This window comes from Pipistrellus kuhlii, unplaced genomic scaffold, assembly GCF_014108245.1.
Source record: "Pipistrellus kuhlii isolate mPipKuh1 unplaced genomic scaffold, mPipKuh1.p scaffold_m20_p_1, whole genome shotgun sequence".
NCBI lineage: Eukaryota > Metazoa > Chordata > Mammalia > Chiroptera > Vespertilionidae > Pipistrellus > Pipistrellus kuhlii.
The window spans coordinates 127,362,946-127,383,190 of record NW_023425404.1 but is presented as its reverse complement, the minus strand read 5'-3'; positions in this window follow the sequence as shown (position 1 = coordinate 127,383,190).

Below are 20,245 nucleotides of genomic sequence, written 5' to 3'. Positions count from 1 at the left end.
ACCAATTCCAACGTGTACAAATGTACTAGTCCTTATATTCTGGTAATATAGCTAGTTCCATTAAATTTATTTTGATTGGGAAGAGCTTATATAAATTCAAATGAAAGCTCCTTTGAGACTTATTCCACTCATTTTGAAACCGTTAAAAAGGTGTTCCCATATTGTTGATAAATTAATATTTTAAGTGCTTAATTAAAATTCATAATTTTCTTTAAAGTTGAATAAATTATTATCAATAATCATAATACAATTATGATATTTTTAGTACCTGTATGCCATACCAATCATTTTATCTAGGTTTTCTCTCAACCTCACAACCATTCTGCAAGATAGGGATGTTGACCCCTTTCCCAGAGAAGGAAACTAAGACTCACAGACGTGTCGAAACCGGTTTGGCTCAGTGGTAGAGCGTCAGTCTGCGGACTGAAAGGTCCCAGGTTTGATTCCGGTCAAGGGCATGTACCTTGGTTGCGGGCACATCCCCGGTAGGGGGTGTGCAAGAGGCAGCTGATCGATGACTCTCTCTCATAGATGTTTCTAGCTTTATATATCTCTCCCTTCCTCTCTGTAGAAAATCCATAAAATATATTTTTAAAAATAAATAAATAAATAAATAGATAAATAGATAAGACTCACAGATATGAAGTGTCATACCCCAAACCACTCTCTCATCATGGATGAGATGTTTCTATTCTTGCCCTCTCCCTTTCTCTCTGAAACCAATAAAAACGTATTTAAAAAGCTAAAAATAAAATGTATAATCAGTCCACTTAGCCTCTCACACTCTTAGACTTGAACCCAAGCATTATCCCTGCTCAAACCTAGCAAATTGTCTAATATCAGTGGGTGCTTAACCAAAGTTCAATGGATGAATGAATGAATAAACAACATATTAGGTATGGTAAAGGACAAATGTGACTCACAAGCTTGAAATACACTGACTATCACAATTTCTTAAAGCTAGCATGCAAAATCATCTATATAATAAAAGCTTAAGCAACTGTTACAGCAAAATGACCAGTTGCTATGATGTGCACTGTCCACTAGGGGGCAGATGCTCAATGCAGGAGCTCTCCCTGGTAGTCAGCGTGCTCCCACAGGGGGAGCACCACTCAGCCAGAAGCCGGGCTCACGGCTGGCAAGCACATAGACAATGGCAGGAGCCTCTCCCGCCCCTGGCAGTGCTAAAGAGCAGCAAGTCGAGGAGTAAGGAGCAAGCAGGCAGGCAGTAAGGAGCAAGGAATCTCAGATTGTGAGAAGGATGTCCATCTGCCGGTTTAGGCCCGATCCCCTTGGGGATCAGGCCTAAGCTGACAGGTGACATCCCCTAAAGTAGGGGTGTCGAACTCAATCAGAGAAGGGACCAAAATCTAAAATCCAGCCTAAATCGCGGGCCGAATGGTTTACTGAACAGTCATAAACTGTCATTGTGATGGAAACGCAGCGGAGTGCAGTGATGACAACGCGGTGCGGGCCACATTGCAAGGCCTGGCGGGACGGATTTGGCCCGCGGGCCTTGTGTTTGACACATGTGCCCTAAAGGGTCCCATACTGCTACAGGGCACAGGGTGTGCTGAGGGACACCCCCCCCTCCCATCCAGTGCATGAATTTCGTGTACTGGGCCTCTAGTCTCTATATAAAAACCTAAGCAACCGAATAACTGAATAACCAGTTGATAGGTTGCTATGATGTGCACTAACCACAGGGGGTAGGCACTCAACGCAGGAGCTGCCCCCTGGCGGTCAGTGCTCTCCCACAGCAGGAGTGTCACTCGACTGACCAACAGGCACCAGACGCAGGGCTCAGGGCTGGTGAACACCGCTACAGCAACGCAAGCCTCTCCTAATTGGGACTGACTGGGCGCTAGCCCTTAGCAGGCGCAGCGGGGCGGATGAGCAGGCGGCAGGCAGAAGCAGCAGGCAGGAGTGGCAGGCAGTGTTGGACTGCTGGTTTCAGCCTGATCCCTGCAGGCCATGCCGAGGGACCCCACCGGTGTGTGAATCCGTGGTATAAAATTCACTAAAAATCACACTTAACTATATATTAGTTAATCTGGTAAGTTTGGCATATTTATGTAGTCCACTGTTTTCACTCAAGTTCGAGCTTAATTGTGATTTATTAATGAAGTATTCTCCTTTTTTCTGTCAGAATTAAAACAATGCGTTTCACATTCATCCCTTTTTCAAAAATGCCGATGTTTGAATCTGACATTTGGGTTTTAAGTCGTTTTCTGACCAAAACTCCTTTGGATAACAGAATGTGTTATTCACTATTACCAGGCATGTTGTTGTTGGACAAATATGGCAGGAATAAGCTTGAAAGATTAGAAGGATGGAAGAGTGGGAGTTCAGAAGAGACAAGGTCTGAATGCCAAGATAGAGAGGAAAGAGAAATAGAGGGAACAGAGGGAAGAAAGGAGAAGGGAGAGGAAGAAAGGGAAGGAAAGAGGGACAGGGAAAAGAGGGGGAGAGATTTGGGTTGATCTTTTTCCCTCATGACAGACATATAGAATGAGATAATCCTGTTTTTGTAGGACTATTTTGTTAAAATAATAAGAATATTGTGTTTGTGTTCTTTAAAACATTTCATAACAGTGCCCCAAAAGAAAGATTTGGATACCCTCCTGTTTCATTTCCTGCCTTCATAGAATGTTGTGTTACTAAAATATTTTTATTACAGCAGAACCTGAAGCAATATAAAATGTTTGCTTGAGGATTTATTTTAGTCCCTTTAAGCTGAACTTCTGTAATGAAATCTATTTACAGACATTCCACAGTGCCCTATAGTTGCTAGCTTATGCAAATGAAGTGTGACCCTGGGAATAAACCTCTTGCCCCTGCATCATCCTCCCTGGCTTCAAAGGTCTCTAGGCAATCACTTTTTTAAGTGAAGAGATTTTAAGCTGAATTGAAATAGAGAAGGAGGGAACATAACTTGATGCCCAATACTCATACAACCCAACCATTTACTATCTACTATTTTCCCATAAATATTTAGACACTAATTTATAAATCCATTTGGGATAAATGTGTTAGTGTGTAATGATTTTTTTTCCAGCCTCTTCTTTTACTTTAAAGCTTAGAAACTAAATTCCAATATCAATCAATAGTCATTTACTTTAACTTCATTTCTTACTTAAACTAAGGGTCACTAAATTGGGACAATTGGTTTTGTGAAAATAAAATCTTCCCTCACGATTATATTTTCATTAAAAATATATCTGTGTTGAGCACAAGAAAATAATAGTAATCAGGAAGATTTCTATAATTCTGAGAGGAAAATAACTAGGTGTGTGATTAATATATATATAACTTGAACATATTAGTATTAGAGTTGGAATACTAATATGTTCAAGTTATATATATTAATGTTTTATGTGCAATTGTGAAGAAAAATAATGGATTCATTGCATTTTTAGATGGACTAGTGAGAAAGAGCTGTCCAAAATTCTGAATGATAATAATCATGACAAAATATATAATTTTAAAAGATTCCTTTCTACTGGATGGTATCATAAAAAAAAAAAGTTATTTGTGTGTGTGTGTGTGTTTGTTTGTTTGTTTGTTTTTGGGGGGGGGGGGGGTAAGGGAGAAGACAAATTGTGTAAAAGCCAGGTGGCCAGTGGTTAAAAATCAGCTCTTGGAGACCCCAGGAATCTCAAGGTCAAAGTGTCATCTCAGAATATTGCCAAATTTTAGAAGTAATCCAAGATAACTCCAGGACTGGTGGGTCAAAAGGTCTCCTCTGCAGTATTCACTTGTGGTTTGCCATCCACAAATGACTAGCTTGGTAACCTGGCCAAATGGCATGATAGAGTGCACAAAGGTACTGGCAAATTCCTATACAACAAATGTATTTCTTTAAATTCCTTTAGTCTACTGAACCTACCATTTTAAACAAACAATAGAGCTTTATTAAAATTAAATGTTGTTCAAACTTATGTACTGCTTTTGTAAAAGAGTATCAAATTTATGTCATGGGATTTTATTGCAGGTGGTTTATGTTGAATAATCAATATTTCGCATAGGTGACTACTTAAGTATTAAAACGCATAGTCGTTGCAAAACCCTACATTCAAAGGGGCAGGACATCAAGACCACTGACTCTGTCTGGAAAAAAAAAAACCGGATTGGATCCAAAATTGAGCTAATAAACCTCAGAGGGAAGGCAGGGGAGAGTGGGTGGAAAGAGATCAACCAATGAAATTATATGCATATATGCATAACCCAGGGACACAGACAATGGGGTGGTCTGGGGGGTCAGGGGAAGATGGGAGTGGGTTGGAAGAGGTTAATAGGGGGATAGGAGGGCCATTGTAATACTTTCAACAATAAAGTGTTATTGTTTTTTAAATAGAGCTCATAGTCCTGAGTGCCTGGCCAGCAACCAATGACCTAAAGACAAAATTATGTCCTCAAAAAATGCCGAAACCAGTTTGGCTCAATTGATAGAGCATCGGCTTGGGGACTGAAGGTCCGGGGTTCGATTCTGGTTAAGGGCATGTACCTTGGTTGTGGGCATATCCCCAGTAGGGGGTGTGCAAGAGGCAGCTGATCGATGACTCTCTCTCATCGATGTTTCTAACTCTCTATCTCTCTCTCCCTTCCTCTCTGTACAAAATCAATAAAATATATATTTTTTAAAAATTATGTCCTCAAAATGAGTGCCAGAAGTGGGTATTAAAACTCTGCAGGTCACAATGAGTAATTAGTTTATTGTGCTTGTGTGTACTATTATGACTGAAAAAGAAACATGCATGAAGACCAGAAAAAAAGGAGAATGATATAACACTACTAAGAATCAGTAATTTAGAAGAAACTTTAGCATAACAACCCAAAATCATCTCTAAAATGTACTAACAAATTTTAATGCTAAAGAGACTAAGGTCCGAGTAGAAAAAAATCAAGGCACCCCAATCATGCAAAGTAAGAAATCCGGGGGAAAGCACGCAATCTATATATATAAAAGCCTAAGCAACCAACTGACTGGTCAACCAGTGGCTATGACATGCACTGACCACCAAGGAGCAGATGCTCAATACAGGAGCTTCCCGCCCCCCATTGTCAGTGTACTCCCACAGTCAACCTTCCCCTGGCTGGCTGCCCCCCTCCTCCCTCTTCCCCCACCCCTCGCTCCTGAATAGCCCCAATCACCAGCCAGGCCAAGGGACCCCACCTGTGCTGAATTCAAACACCAAGCCTCTAGTAATTAAAGAAATTGCACTACTTCTATAAGTGACACCATACTATATTTATCTTCCTCTGCCTGATTTACTTCACTTAGCATAATACTCTATAGATCTATCTATGTTGTCACAAATGGCAAGAATGTATTTTTATTGCTGTGAAATATTCTATTGGGTATACATACAAGATCTTCTTTATTCATTTATTTATCAACAATGAGGTTACTTCCACAACATTGCTTTGATAAATAATTCTGTAATGAACATAGGGGTACATATATGTTTTTGAATTTGCGTTTTGGGTTTTTGTGGGAGTTTTTTTGTTTTGTTTTGTTTTTTGCTAAATAGCTATAATTAGAATTGCTGGTTATGTGGTATATCTATTTTTAGTTTTTGTTAGCAATCTTCATACTGTTTTTCATAGTGGCTATACCCATTTGCAGTCCTACCAACAATGCACAAGGGTTTATAGTGAGTGATGATTACTAGAATTAGTGAGGTGATCATATGGTACAGAAATGTTGAATCACTATATTTTACACCTGAAACTAATATAACCAATATAATATTGCATACTAACTACACTTAAATAAAAAAATTAAGAAAAACACCATCAATGTTGTGGTTATTATTCATATGATTATACTTTTAGTATAATTATTTTTAAATAAAAATTGTGGTGTAGTAAATAATTTTTACCTTTAAAAATAAGGAATATATGATCTGAACTACTGTTCATCTTTAGATTTTGCTATTTTCTTTATTTTTATTTTTATTTCTTATGACCAATTTTACTTTGTTTCACTAAAACTTATAACAAGAGTAGAGTTATATACAGACATATAATATAGTCCAGTGTCTCTTTACAACATCTTTAGAAACCTGACCACTAAAAAGACAGTTTTTCAAAGACTTCAACCTAAGTGTAAATAAAAACTTAACAAACTTATGCAAATCTAAATGGCCTACTGAAAAAGTTATTTTGATTATCCTATAACAATTGAGTACATAATTAGTAGCTATTACAATGAACTGTTGCATATTTAGGTTTATGCAAATAGACACCATTATAAATAATTTTAACATAAAGTAATTTATGTGAAACAAATTAACATAGAAAAAAATCAATCACAACTCAAGAACCATAATTTACTTAAAGCAGATCTATTTAAAAATAAAATAAAGAACATTACCCATTATTTTATTTTAAAAGCCCAAAATACTTATGTATATTTTAACCTTCCATTTCTATGTTAATGGTAATTGTCATTCTCAAAAAAATTATTTTCCATGAAATATGTATATTGACAAACATGTAGTAGTAAATTATACTTACTCAGCAAAAATTGACTATTTCAGAGTAACAGGGTGTGTTTCATTAACTTAATAAAATAATATCATAATATAGTATCCTCAGTCCTCCTGCATCTCTCTGTAAATTTCAACATCTCAATCAATCAATATGACTTTCAAGGGTCAAAGTTTTTTAATGCCCCTATGCTAAGATTACCTAGGGATTTAACATCTGGCTCAGTTAAATACATGTTACATAGATCTCACCTTCTTTGGGAATAGCCAGAAAGGAATTTTTAAATTTTGATTCAAAAGCAACAAGAAGGAGTAAAACAGCCTCTAAAATCTTCTCAATCAACAGATAAATCAAACAACCAAATCAAGGTGAGAGAATTATGTGATCCAAGTGTGTACAAGTAATGTACACCATACACAAGAATAAACTCAAAATAGATAGCACTTAAATGTGAGTCATAAAACCATAAAAATCCTAGAATAAAACATAGGCATCAAAATCTTAGACATCTCACATAGCAGAATTTTCACCCATATATTTTCTAGAGTAAGAAAAGCAAAGGAAAAAATAAATGTGATTATGTCAAACTAAAAAACTTTTGCTCAGCAAAAGAAACTATGATCAAAATAAAAAGGGAACTTACTGTGTGGGAGAACATATTTCTCAAGGATACTTCTGATAAGAGGTTAATTTCTAAAATATATTTTTTAAATGAACTAAGTCATTGATCACCAGAGAAATGCAAATTTAAACTATAATGAGGTATCACCTCACATGTGGCAAAATGGCTACCGTCAACAAATCAACAAATGACCAGTGCTGGCAAGGTTGTGGAGAAAAGGGAATCCTAGTGCCCTGCTGGTAGAAATGCAGACTGGTGCAACCACTGTGGAAAACTGTATAGTGTTTCCTCAAAAAAATTAAAAATGGAACTGCCATTTGAGCCAGTGACCCCACTTCTAGAAATATATTCTAGCAACCCTGGAATACCAATCAGAAAGACTATGTGCACCCCTGTGTTCATAGCAGTGTTATTTATAATAGCTAAGATCTGAAAATAGTCCAAGTGCCTATCAGTATATGAACAGATTTAAAAACAAAAAAACAAAAAAACAAAACAAAAAAAAAAACTATTGAACATTTACCCCAGGGAATACTGTGTAGCTTTGTAAAAGATGGATCACTTACCCTGAGACAGAACAGATGGACCTGAGATTATTGTGCTAAGTGAAATAAGCAAGTAAAAAAAAAACACACACACACAAATATTACATTATCTCACTTATTTTTGGAATCTAATGAACAAAATAAATTCACCAACAAAGTAAATCCAGAAGCATGGAACAGATTGACAAATCTCAGAGGGAAGGGGAAGGGAAGAAATTAACCAAAGAATTTATATGTATAGACCTTAGATTCAGACAATAGTGGTGAAAGCCTGGGGTGAAGTAGGGTCTGGGCAGTGGTGGGTGAAATGGGGACATTTATAGTAATGTCAAAAAATTACACAACAAGGACTAAAACAGCCCCTACACTCTTCTTAATCAACAGAAAAATCAAACAACCAAACTAAGGTGAGAGAACTATGTGCTCTAAGTGTGTACATTACCATCATTACTACCCAACAGTGACTAAGCATTATGTGCTAGGTATTGTGGTAGGTGCTGATGATGCAATGATTAACATAGTGGAGAGGGGTGGGGAATTCAGGGGAAACTTCCCAAAGAATTTTGAAATTCAGAAAATAAAATTTTAAATCAATAGGATTTTGACAGGTAAGCAATGAGGACTCCCATGAGAAAAGGCAGGTGGAAAAAGAGAAAGCATTTTAGGCAGAACAAATATCAATCCAAAATCACAGATGCATAAAACAACAATAAATTCTTGAGGCTGCAATTAGTACAGCATAGAGGCATGTTGCTAGGGCATGGGTTGTGGGAGATAAGGTTGTTGATGGATGAGCTGAGGCCAATTCTGGGAGAGTCTCATTGACTTGTTAAGTTTGTTCAATTATCCTGTGGGCCATGGAGCATCAGTGAAGGGTGTAATGAAATGAGACAGGAAATAATTGAGTATTTAGGGAATGTGGAGGCTGTGTTGAGGAAATTGAACTGAAAGAAAAATATCAGGAGACTTTTTAAAAATTTTATCTTTATTGTTAAAAGTATTGCAGATGTCCCCTTTAATCCCCTCTCTGGTCCCCTCCCCACTTCCATCCACCTCTCATAGATTAACCAAAGCATGTATATGCGTATAACCAAAAAATGTATATGCATATATGCATAACCCATGGATACAGACAATAGCGCTGTGAAGGCCTGGGGCAGGAGACTATTTTTAAAATCCAGGGGAGAGAGGGATTCTTTTAAAAGATCTCAACAAAGGCAGGATTAGCGAGTGCAAAGAGAGCTGGACACAACGCATAGAAATGGCAGGGTATAGTTAGTGGATATGGAGATTTCACAGGAATGTCAAAGCTGACTGGAAGAGACACGAGTCTAGGAGGATGGAAAGAAAAACAATGAATCCAGTTTGGGGTTTGTTACTCATAAGAGGTATATCGGACATCTAAACTATTGGAGAGAAGATGGCATTTTTCAGGATTCAAAACTTCTCTGTTTTAGTTTATTTCTCCCTAGTAGATTCTTTGAAAGGAATCATCCCATTTCCCTGTCTTACCTAATAATAGACAAACATGTAAATTGACCCCACCTCTGCTACTCCACCAGCCAATCGGGAGTGATATGCAAACTAATCCAACAAAGATGGTGGTTAATTTGCATACACAAATACTGAGTCTCTCAGGGCCTCAGGCAGGGCTGGAGCAGAAAGAGGTGGCTCCAGGGCCTGAGCAGAAAGGGGCTGGCACAGAGTGGAAAGGCTGTGCCGGCAGCCAGGAAAAGGAAAGTCCATTCTAGCACGAATCTGTGTGGTGTGCATCGGGCTTCTAGTCTTCTTATAAGATGCCTTCTTATAGATGTTACCTGGAAGCTGTTTGGATGCTTGTATACAGAATTTCCTTCGTTGAGGAAAATTGCCACAAATCTCTTATTCCCTGAACCGTGCATGGTTCCTATGCCAGGTCATGATCTTCTCCCCTTTTATATGGCAAAAAAACACACAATATTTTGCGTATGATTTGACATCTGACTCCTCCCACTGAGAGCATGTGTCTCTTCTGTACTTATGCTTCCCACCAAGATCAGACTTGCCCATGACCTATGAAGTAACCTAGCCTGGTTTGTATTTTTAATGACCAGTACAGGAGACAACAATGATTGGGTGTTCTCAAAATTTTGCCCAGTGGTCTGACATCATAGATATTTCTCTGAGTCCATTTCAACATTTAACCAATTCTTCTTCCATTGAGTCATGCTAAAACAAAATATATTATCTCAATAATTACTATTTTCAACAACGTGAAATTAAGCATATTATCACAAGATGTGGCATAATGAAAAGAAAATTCTCTTCAAAAGAGTTGAAGAGATACTGTGGTTAGGGAAGTTGTACCATACAAGCAGAAGAAAGCTTTAGAAAGTATATTTTGCAATTGCAGGAAAAAGGTCTGTCAGGCATCATGAACAACAAGGTCCCATTTATAACTCTTATATATATATATATATAAAAAAAAAAAGATAAAAGCAAAACCAAGCATAGTTCTAAATACTGTCATTAAAGGTTTGTTTAGATTTTCATTTCTGCTTATTTAGCAGTGCATCCATTCTTAAATATACAAATCCTCACTAGTAAAAATACTGCATCTCCCTGCAAAGTGATTTTTAACAATGAATAGCTTGTTATAACTAGCTAATGTTGCTTTTTAAACCCAAAACCTTTTAGCAAGTTTACACAAAACTCTGATAAGGTCTTAAAAACATCTGAGATGAAGATCACACAGTGTGGTAATACCCAAAGAGAATTGTCGACAGTAGCTTCTCTCTGACTGCCAAAGTCCATGACTCTTTTTTAAGATTATGGAAGGCCATTCATTTTGTTTTCATGAACTTAAAGATGACTTAACCAAATCCCCTAACAGTAGTTAATGGCTCTTAATTATATGATGTGATAAAAAAAAAAAAAAGAAGAAGAAGAAGAAAGCACAGAAAGGCAGTATTATTACTAAAATTGTTTAATTTCATGTGACAGTAAAATTAAAAGATGACACAGCAAAGATGGAAAAATACCCCATGAAGGGGTTGAACAGCATCCAGATTTTCATTCTCTGTGCCAAGTTCTACTTCAGAGAGTAAATCTGAGTTGCATACTATTTCAGAGAAACATGAAATTATGTTTGGAAGCAAGTTTCATGTCTCAAGAATATCATCCAAATTCAGTTTTTACTTATTTATTTGTACATTTTGCATCATCTTTGGAATCTGCTGCCTCTTCCGTGATTAAAATTTTGACTTCAAAAGTGAATGACAGTACAGTATATTTTGAGTAATCATTATTATTATACCAAATAACCAATAATATTTTGAACAAGAATAAAAAATAAACATTAAAAAAATAAATAGCACATCTGAGTTGCAAGGATTCTAGGATTTAGAACATGAATATGATAAGCATACCCAAGATTGCCTACACCAGTGGTCGGCAAGCTCATTAGTCAACAGAGCCAAATATCAAAGGTAAAACGATTAAAATTTCCTTTAAGAGCCAAAAACGGACTTCTGCGCCTGGGCCACCAAGTTTCAATCGCACTGTACATGCACACCCGCATGTGGTATTTTGTGGAAGAGCCACACTCAAAGGGCCAAAGAGCCGCATGTGGCTCACAAGCTGCAGTTTGCCAACCACTGGCCTACGCCATTTCCTTTGGGATAAAAAACTTAATTGCTTCAAATCTATGTAAATACACTGGCTTTTCAAGAGTTTCTCATTCTCATTTGTCTTGTGATCTTGTATAATAACTATTATTTATTTGAGTGCCAAGTATGTGTGCTCACCTAAGTTTTTTTAATTATTTCATATTCCAACATCAGGCCAACAAGGGAGGGCAGTTGGGAGGAACTAGGCCTGCAAGGGAGGGCAGTTGGGGATGATCAAGCCTGAAGGGGATGGCAGTTAGGGGTGACCAGGTCCTCAGGGAAGGGCAGTTAGGAGCAATAGGGCTGGCATGAGAGCAGTTAGACATCAATCAAGCTGGTAGGGGACTGGTTAAGGGGGTGATCAGGCTGGCAGGCAGAAGTGGGTAGGAGCAAGCAGAAAGGCTGGCAGGCGAGCAGTTGGGAGCCAGCCGTTTTGGATTGTGAGAGGGATATCCAACTGTCCTGGAGGGGTCCAAGATTGGAGAGGGTGCAGGCTGGGCTGAGAAACATACCCCTGTGCACTAATTTTATGCACCAGGCCTCTAGTAATAAATAAATAAAGCAGCCTTTATTTATAATTCTATATTCAAATTATAGAATCATAAAATTTAAGAACAGGCAGAAAACATGAAAATCTGCAGTCTAGTGATTTTCAATCCATTATTTATGTAAGATCAAAACTGTACTCAAATTTCTAGCACATAAACAATTTGTCCTAGAGATATTCCTGGATTAGGGGCATGATAACTGCCAGAGTGTTGAGGACCTTGATATTCTTCTTCATGCTCCTCTCCTAGGACATCTGGAGAAAAGGCTCTGAACAGCATATTATACAAACTCTAACCTTCTCCAAAATCTTATCTGACAAACACGGAAACTGATGCCATGAAAACCATGAAAAGCATCAAGTGACATAGGACAAGCCAAGTCTCCTGGCATCTAGGTCACATTCTAAACATTGCTTCATACTGCTTCTCACAGGAAAGCAGCTTAACTCTGGAAACACTATAAAAAATACTATTACCTAGATAAAAATATTCAAAGAAATAATAGTAGTAATAGGAAATTTGAACACCAAACTAGTGTTACAACAAATTACACAGAAAGAAAAATCATTTGTAGTACAAAACACATTGCCTATGACACTGATGATATTTGACCAGACACTACATATTATAGGCTACTAAGTGCACTAAATATTTTCTTATGTCAAGTGTTCAGCATAGCTTCTTAGAAAATTTTCCCACATAAGAGAGTCAATGAAAAAAAATTAATGCTAATTTGTTAGAATTCAATGAATGCATCTCCTCTTTGAATCAACAGAATTTTGGAGGCAAAATTATAGCACCAGGCTACAACAGGTGGTATCTCATTAAAACTGGCCATAAATTATATTGAATTCTATTATGTGTCGAATTGTATGTGTCACAATTTGAATTTTGTGCCCCAATTGATGTCCTAACCCCTAGTGCCTGAGAAAGTGACCTCATACAGTCAGTGCAGATATAATTAGTTAAGATGAGACCATACTGCAGAAGAGTTGACCTAACCTAATATGATTAGTTTCTTTTTAAATGGGGGAATTTTGAGACACATAGGGAGAATGCTATGTGAAAATAGGAGTTACGCTTCCATAAGCATAAGCATAAGATAAGAATTTCCTTCCTTTAAAACCTGTTCAAAATAAGGTTGTTGACCAGTAAGCCTCATCTCTTTATACTGAGAGAAGTAGAGACTCTTCCCTTTTCCATTTCCTACTTCTTCCACTAATTTCACTTTGACCTTGGTAAATTGCATTACTGTAATCTCAAAGAATAATTTCATTACAAATAAACTTTTTTCACATATATTCAAAAATATGTCCTGAAGGCATACTATGTGCCAAGAACTAATGACAGACTTAATTTAATAGACAGAGTTAGTTCTGCTCTTAAATTTTATAGTTAAGATACAAATATTAAGTCATGTAATAAATGTATAATAATATGTGGTGACTAATACTATGAAGAAAAGATAGGGAGTAAAAGATAAATAATATATTTAATTACTTAACCTAATATCACTTAAGTAGTATAAAATGAAATATCAGTGTTATAGGACACTGAATTATAGTAATTCTATACAATTCCATAGAAAGCCAATTATAACCATTTATAAGAAATTCTATCTTATTATTATTAAAAACCCAGCTGAATATTGTTTTTTCTCCCAAAATGTCCACACATATCTTGCCAATCAATCACCTTTCTTTTTTCATTACTACATCAGTACATTTGTCTGCTGTATCATTACAAAGATATAGACAGAGAAAGATTTGAATAGTATCAAAAATCAAAATTTTCCTTCTTAAGCCCCTGTTATTGACATTGTAAAGAATATCTCAAAGGAGAAGTTTGAAATTACATTAACGTAGATTATCAAATACAGAATTCCATTTTTCTAAATGACTGACTCAAAGATTATCAGTAGAATTCTCTGGTTAGGACAAAATATTTGGCAAAAAACAAAAAACAAAATCGGGCCATGTCTCCTTCAAATTCATATTCCTGGGCTGATTATATGAGAGAAATTATCTGAATTCTATTTACTTATATTATTTTGGGGAGGGAAATCGTATTTGTTCTTTGAAAAGGTTGTGTCTTATGTATGATCTATATCTAGAAATATATGAATAATGAATTTAACATCTACTCATGGTATCGCATAGGAAGTTTAACAACTATTCATATCATTGCATTCCTATGTGTATTCCTACCCATGCTGAATATTCAGTTAAAAGTCCATATCGAATGCTCAGTCTGTCCTGTTTTAGAGGATTGGGAAAGTAACAATTTCTATTTATGACATCACAATTGTGCTTTGAGTTCTGATCAGATTTTTTAAAAATCAAGGACAATCTGCCTCTACTTCCCATGGTTAAGATTTTGCCATTTTTAATATCAAGTATCTTCACCCCAAAGTCATTATAAAATACATCTCTAGAAACAGATTTTTTAAAAATGTTAGGAGTTTCCATTGCAGATTGCACCAAAAGGTTAAAACACATCAACACATTATACATATATTCATACAGCCAAAGAGATTCCATTCTCATTTTTCATCATCAAGGCATTTATAATACTTCTATCTTCTTTTGCTTTTGTGACCTCTAGCCAGAAAGGCCAAAGTATATAAAGGTCAAGATAGATGTCAAATCAAGCAATTACTAAACGGCGGACTTGAGTGTGACCCTCAGATTAGAAATGGTGACCTGTCACAGCAACAAGGGAAAACCTTCCTGCAACTCCTTCTCCTTTCCTATGAAATACAATCTAGATTTGCAGCAGAGACCGAAAGAAATTTATATCCTTCATTTCTGTTTTAATCTCTTTTACCCTTCATATTGGGGTTGTCCCCCATTTTTTCCTTGGCTCTGAATTGTAGACATTTGCGGGGGGTGGAATTAGTGGGACTCAAGTGGGGAGGGACAACATATATATCATTAGAAAAGAGAATAAGCCACTACAACACAAAATGTTAAATCACTTTTATTCATGTAACTTTATTTGGAACCATATGAAAATTAGACAATTTGTAAAATAGTAATGACCTCAATCAACCATGCTGGTATTTTTTTCTGCAATGGGTCATTTGTAGAAATACTTTTTTTTTAAATGTTCTTTAAGAGTTGACTAAAATTTGCAAACTCATTTATACGCCTGGGCCTTGATTCATGCAATCTCTAGAATCTCATTCTTTCCTCCTTCATCGCAAAAAGTTACCAGTCTTCACTCCAAATGATATGTTTAAAAATATAGCTTTTGTGACCCATGTTAACATTACAACCTACATTCACTGCTAAGTTACTCCACTCCTTTTACTTTCCATCCATCTAAATACCTATATTATCTTTTGATTGCCAAACAAAAGAAAGATTTACTTATGAATTTTAAGTTGAGGCAAAAAAATAAAAAAGAAGGGAAGATGGTTGTATCAGTAGTTCAATAATGGCATCTACTTAAAAAGTGTCTTGCTTATTCTTTTTCTGCTTGACTTGCCACAATTCACAAGGGAGTATTGCCAATTAAATAAAAAATCACAGCTATGTCTCCTAGTAAATTACTAAATTCAGTTGGATTAATGGATTTTGGCTGTTAAATATAATTACTTCCAGTACAATTCCTTAAGTCAAAGATCCTCATTTGAACATATGACTTTGAAATAACCTAATGAAAAATCAGAGGGCAAAAGACTAATTAATAAACAAACCAAAATAGAAAATGACATAATCATCAACCTGTTATTGGAACACAGGTCTGGAACTCCATTGAGAAAGAATTAATCCAGAAAAAGTAAAACTTTTGAAAATGAAAGCCTTACTTTTTAAAGATTCTTACATTGGTAAACTTTAAATGTTTATCCTAATGAAAGACTATAAATATATTACTTTAGGTAATTTTCACTTCAAATTCCACTCAATTCTAAGTTTTCATGGAAAATAGCAATAATTTGAAGACTTTCTTAGCGGCAAAGTTCAGAAAAACAAAACAAAAGAAGTTCCTATATCAGGATGAAAACCAAAGTGCTAATTCTATGTAAGCTACAACTGTTAAGTTTAGTTATTTTCTGCTTTATGCTTACTGCTTTTACTTCTTTGTCCAAGGATTCTAATCAGAGATGCTACTGGAAAGCTTGGCGTATCACTTTTGTTCTTGTAAGTGGTTCTTCTAGTCACCAAAGAAGCTAACGTAGTATATGTGCTTTCAGTGCTCAGTTTAGAAAGCTTTATGGTCCCCAAAGGTTCCTTTACAGATTATATTAACTCCAGAATATTTTTTCTTCCCAAAGCATGAACGCACCAGAGTGGAACAGGGACAGGGGAAGGATGAACTCCTAGAAATTCCAAATTGTTTTATTTGAAAAAAAATTATCTTCACCTCTACTGCATGCAGCTTTATTTACAAAATTCCCAGAGCTGAGGCTAAACCAAAGAACCCAGCTAACAACCACCTAGAGTTACTACATCTTATGTCTTCATTGTGTCTGCGGTTAACAGAACTGTGAATGAATAAGACTGAGGATGCAACCTATGATGGCTTGATGTGTTTTCTGTTTTCCCAAGAGGTGTGTCCAGATTTTTAAAAACTTGTGTACTTAAAAATAATCGTCTAGGAGTGAGAACCTGGCATTTACCTAGGGGTGGATTCCCTCTAAATTTTACCCCAGTGGCTGAAAAATATGAATCACGGAAAATGGGCAACTCCCTATGGCCAGCATTCCTTCCACCCACCTTTACTAATGCCAATTAGCCTGGGTGGGACCAACATGGATGTAATCTTACATACTGCACCATTTTCATATTTTTTTCTTTGGAAAGGAGTCCGTGGGCTTCAGGCAAACTAACAATAAATTACACAGTTTAAGATAAGGAAAGTTAGACTTTAAAGTTAGAAAAAAAATTAACTTTACTAATTAGTGTTTATCCTTAATGTCATCTTTATTTCTTTTGGTAACTTTAAAATAACTCAAGAAAACATAATAATCTTCTCTGAAATTATCTCTAAACACTAAGAATGCCCAAAGTTTGTTTCTTTTAAACTCCATGTTTTCTAGAAGTATAGTTCTCAAGGACAGAAACAAAACAAAACAAAATGATGGATGCAAAAGGAATTTAGAAGACTGAATTTTGTCATAATGAGTCATTTTAGTATTGTCTGAAAGAAACATATTTGTTAAATAGCACCTGTAATAACTATAATTTTTATATAGGCTTATTTTCCCCCAAAGCTATAAGCATTACCCAAAATCAATGCCTAATAATCAGTAATATCATTCAGCCATAAGAAAGAAGGAACTTCTGCCCTCTCTGGTTTAGCTCAGTGGATGGAGTGTCGGCCTGTGGACTGAAGGGTCCCAGGTTTGATTCTGGTCAAGGGCATGTATCTTGTTTGTGGGCACATCCTCAGTGGGAAGTGTGCAGGAGGCAGCTGATTGATATTTCTTTCTGATCCATCTTTCTAACTGTCTGTCTCTCTCCCTTCCTCTCTGTAGAGAATCAATAAAATGTATTTAAAAGAAGAAGAAGAAGAAGAAGAAGAAGAAGAAGAAGAAGAAGAAGAAGAAGAAGAAGAAGAAGAAGAAGAACAAGAACAAGAAGAAGAACAAGAACAAGAAGAAGAAGAAGAACAAGAAGAAGAAGAAGAACAAGAAGAAGAAGAAGAACAAGAAGAAGAAGAAAAGAAAGAAGGAACTTCTGCCATTTACAACAAATAGATGAAATTTGAGGATATTGTGCCAAGTGAAATAAGGCAGACAGAGAAAGACAAATGCTGCAATGACATCACTTACATGTGGAAACTAAAAAGAAAAATCAAACTCATAGAAAAGTGGTTGCCAGGAGCAGGGATGAGAGAAATAAGGAGAGATTGGTACAGGGTACAAACTTTCAGCTATAATATAAATAAGGTCTCAGGATATAATGTGCAATATTGTGACTATATTTGATAACCTTATATTGTATAATAGAAATTTTCTAAGAATGGAACTTAAGTGTTCTCCAAAAAGAGAGACAGAGAGAGAGAGAGAGAGAGAGAGAGAGAGAGCAATAGAGGGCGAGAGCGAGATGTGATGTGGTAGATATGTTGTTTAATTAGATGGGGGAAACCATTTCATAATGCTTATGTGTATCAAATCATCACAATGTATACATTAAATGTCTTAGAATTTTATCTGTCAGTTATACCTCAAGAAAACTGAAAAAAAAAAATCCTAACAATCAATATGCAGTGAAAACTATACATGTAATATTCAGGAAGTTTCTGAGATAAATTTATTTGATGCTCTAACAACCTTCTAAACAGAAAAAGTTAGTAGTTTTCCCATTTTAATTTAAAAAAGAAAATTAAGATTGAGAATGATTAGGACTATGGCCTCAGCTCATTATTAGAAGAATCGGTTACATTCCAGGCCTTCTGGATTCCAAAATATCACTTCATATTTATCCTCTCAATATGCAATTCAGTCCCCAAATTTTTATGTAGATTCTTTAGTAACATAGAGGGGAAAAACAAACAAGTTTATTAAGGCTTCAGAGGGACCAAGAACTTTGAGCAGAGCCTTAAAAGTGGGACCAGTTGGGCCTTGGCTGAGTGGCTGTTGGATGGAGCATCCTTCCATATACCGAAAAATGTCAGTGTCTATTCTGGCCAGGGCATATATGGGAGGCAGCCAATCAATGTTCTCTCATATTGATTTTTCTCTCTCTCCCTCCCCCTTTCTATAAAATAAAAAATAATTTTACAAAACATACCTTTGGGTGAGAATTTAGAAAAAAATGTGGGACAAGTGGAGTTGGTGAAGGGATAGAAGAAACATGTATCAGAAGGAGAGGAGCTAATAAAAATATAGTTGCAATAACATTTATTAAGCACATGTTATAAAATACTGCACTGAGCTACATTATCTAGTTTAATACTCAATAAGTTAAATGCTTCCGTTTAGGAAACAAAATAGTTTGCTCTTAGACCACAGAGCTGGGAAAGGACAGAAGCAGGAGCTGGGTTCCTGGCCAGGTCTGTTTGGCTCCCAAACCTAAGCTCTTAACCTTTATTCCCTGCTACATCCAGAATAAAGACATGAGTGGGAGAAGAACATGTAAAAATAGCCTGACTAGAGGAGAACCATGCTGAGAGGGAAAGAAAATAAAATTGGATAAACAGACAAGGACCAAGTTATAGAGTGCCTGAAAATTCAACGCTAGAGTTTGATGTAGTAAAGTAATGGCACTTCTTTTTTAATAGGAATGAAGATGATAAAGGGAATTATTCAAAGCATGTTTATCTTAGTACAGAAAGATTGAGAGGGAGTAAAGGATGAAGGGGGCAGTTATGAAACTAATCTAATGATTTGAGTATGAAATCAAGAAGGTTTAATCCAGAGGGACAATGTGATCGTGAATCAGAAGAAAAGGATGTAAAATAACAATTCGAAAGAAGAATCAACATAATTTTATGACTGATTAGATGCAAAGACTGAAGCAGATGAATGATGAGTCAAAGATGACTGAATGGTTTCAAGCCCAGGGGACTGAGATGGCGCCATGAATGGTGAGGGAGGGAGCTGTGGTGGGACAGCGTGGGTTTGTGAGTAGGTATGCTGGATTTTCATGACTGACTAGTAGGGACTTGGGCATGGGAGTTGTTTCCAATATCCAAATAGACAATCATTAGAAACAAGGGCACTATGCAATAATGAAAGTTGCAGTTATGTCTGAATTTGCTCAGGAAGAACATGGAAAGAGAGAGAGCATGGCTGACAATGTAGGCTAACGAGCTTCTATAGGTAAGGATGCCTGAGAAGAATGAGGAGGCATTCAGAAAATAAAGACCAGATAACTTGGTCTTCTCTTTCTATATTTCAGTAAATTAAAGACCTCACTTGGAAGGTTCCTTCTCTTAAAATTCCTTCCCCTGGATCTTCCCATTGACATGTCCTACAGTCTATGCTGGGACCTAGAAGGTATCCAAAATATCAAGGCTAAAAAAATAAAAAAACACAGCAAGTCTCATCACTAGAATTTTGGTATTTATGGGCAGCCAAACGAACATAATGTCAAGGATAAACCTTGACAATTTAAAACCAAGCAAAACTATCTCTAAGCATAATACAAAGGTTCTTAAATAATAAAGCTTAGAGAAATTGAAAATAAAAATAATTTTTGTTACCGCTAATTTAACATTAGTTCCAGGCTTCAACAGAAATGTTTTCCTTACAGTACTATAATTGGTCCAACTTTGAAGAAATAAAAGGGAATGTCAAATGCAACATCCCCCACAAGACCTAATAGCCCTAAATGGTTTTCCATAGCCAGAGTGTTAATCTGATTAATCCATCTTTGAGAAGTATGTTGCAGAAATGAGGCCTGGCCAACCACCTCCGCATATGCTCAGTTGCCTGGA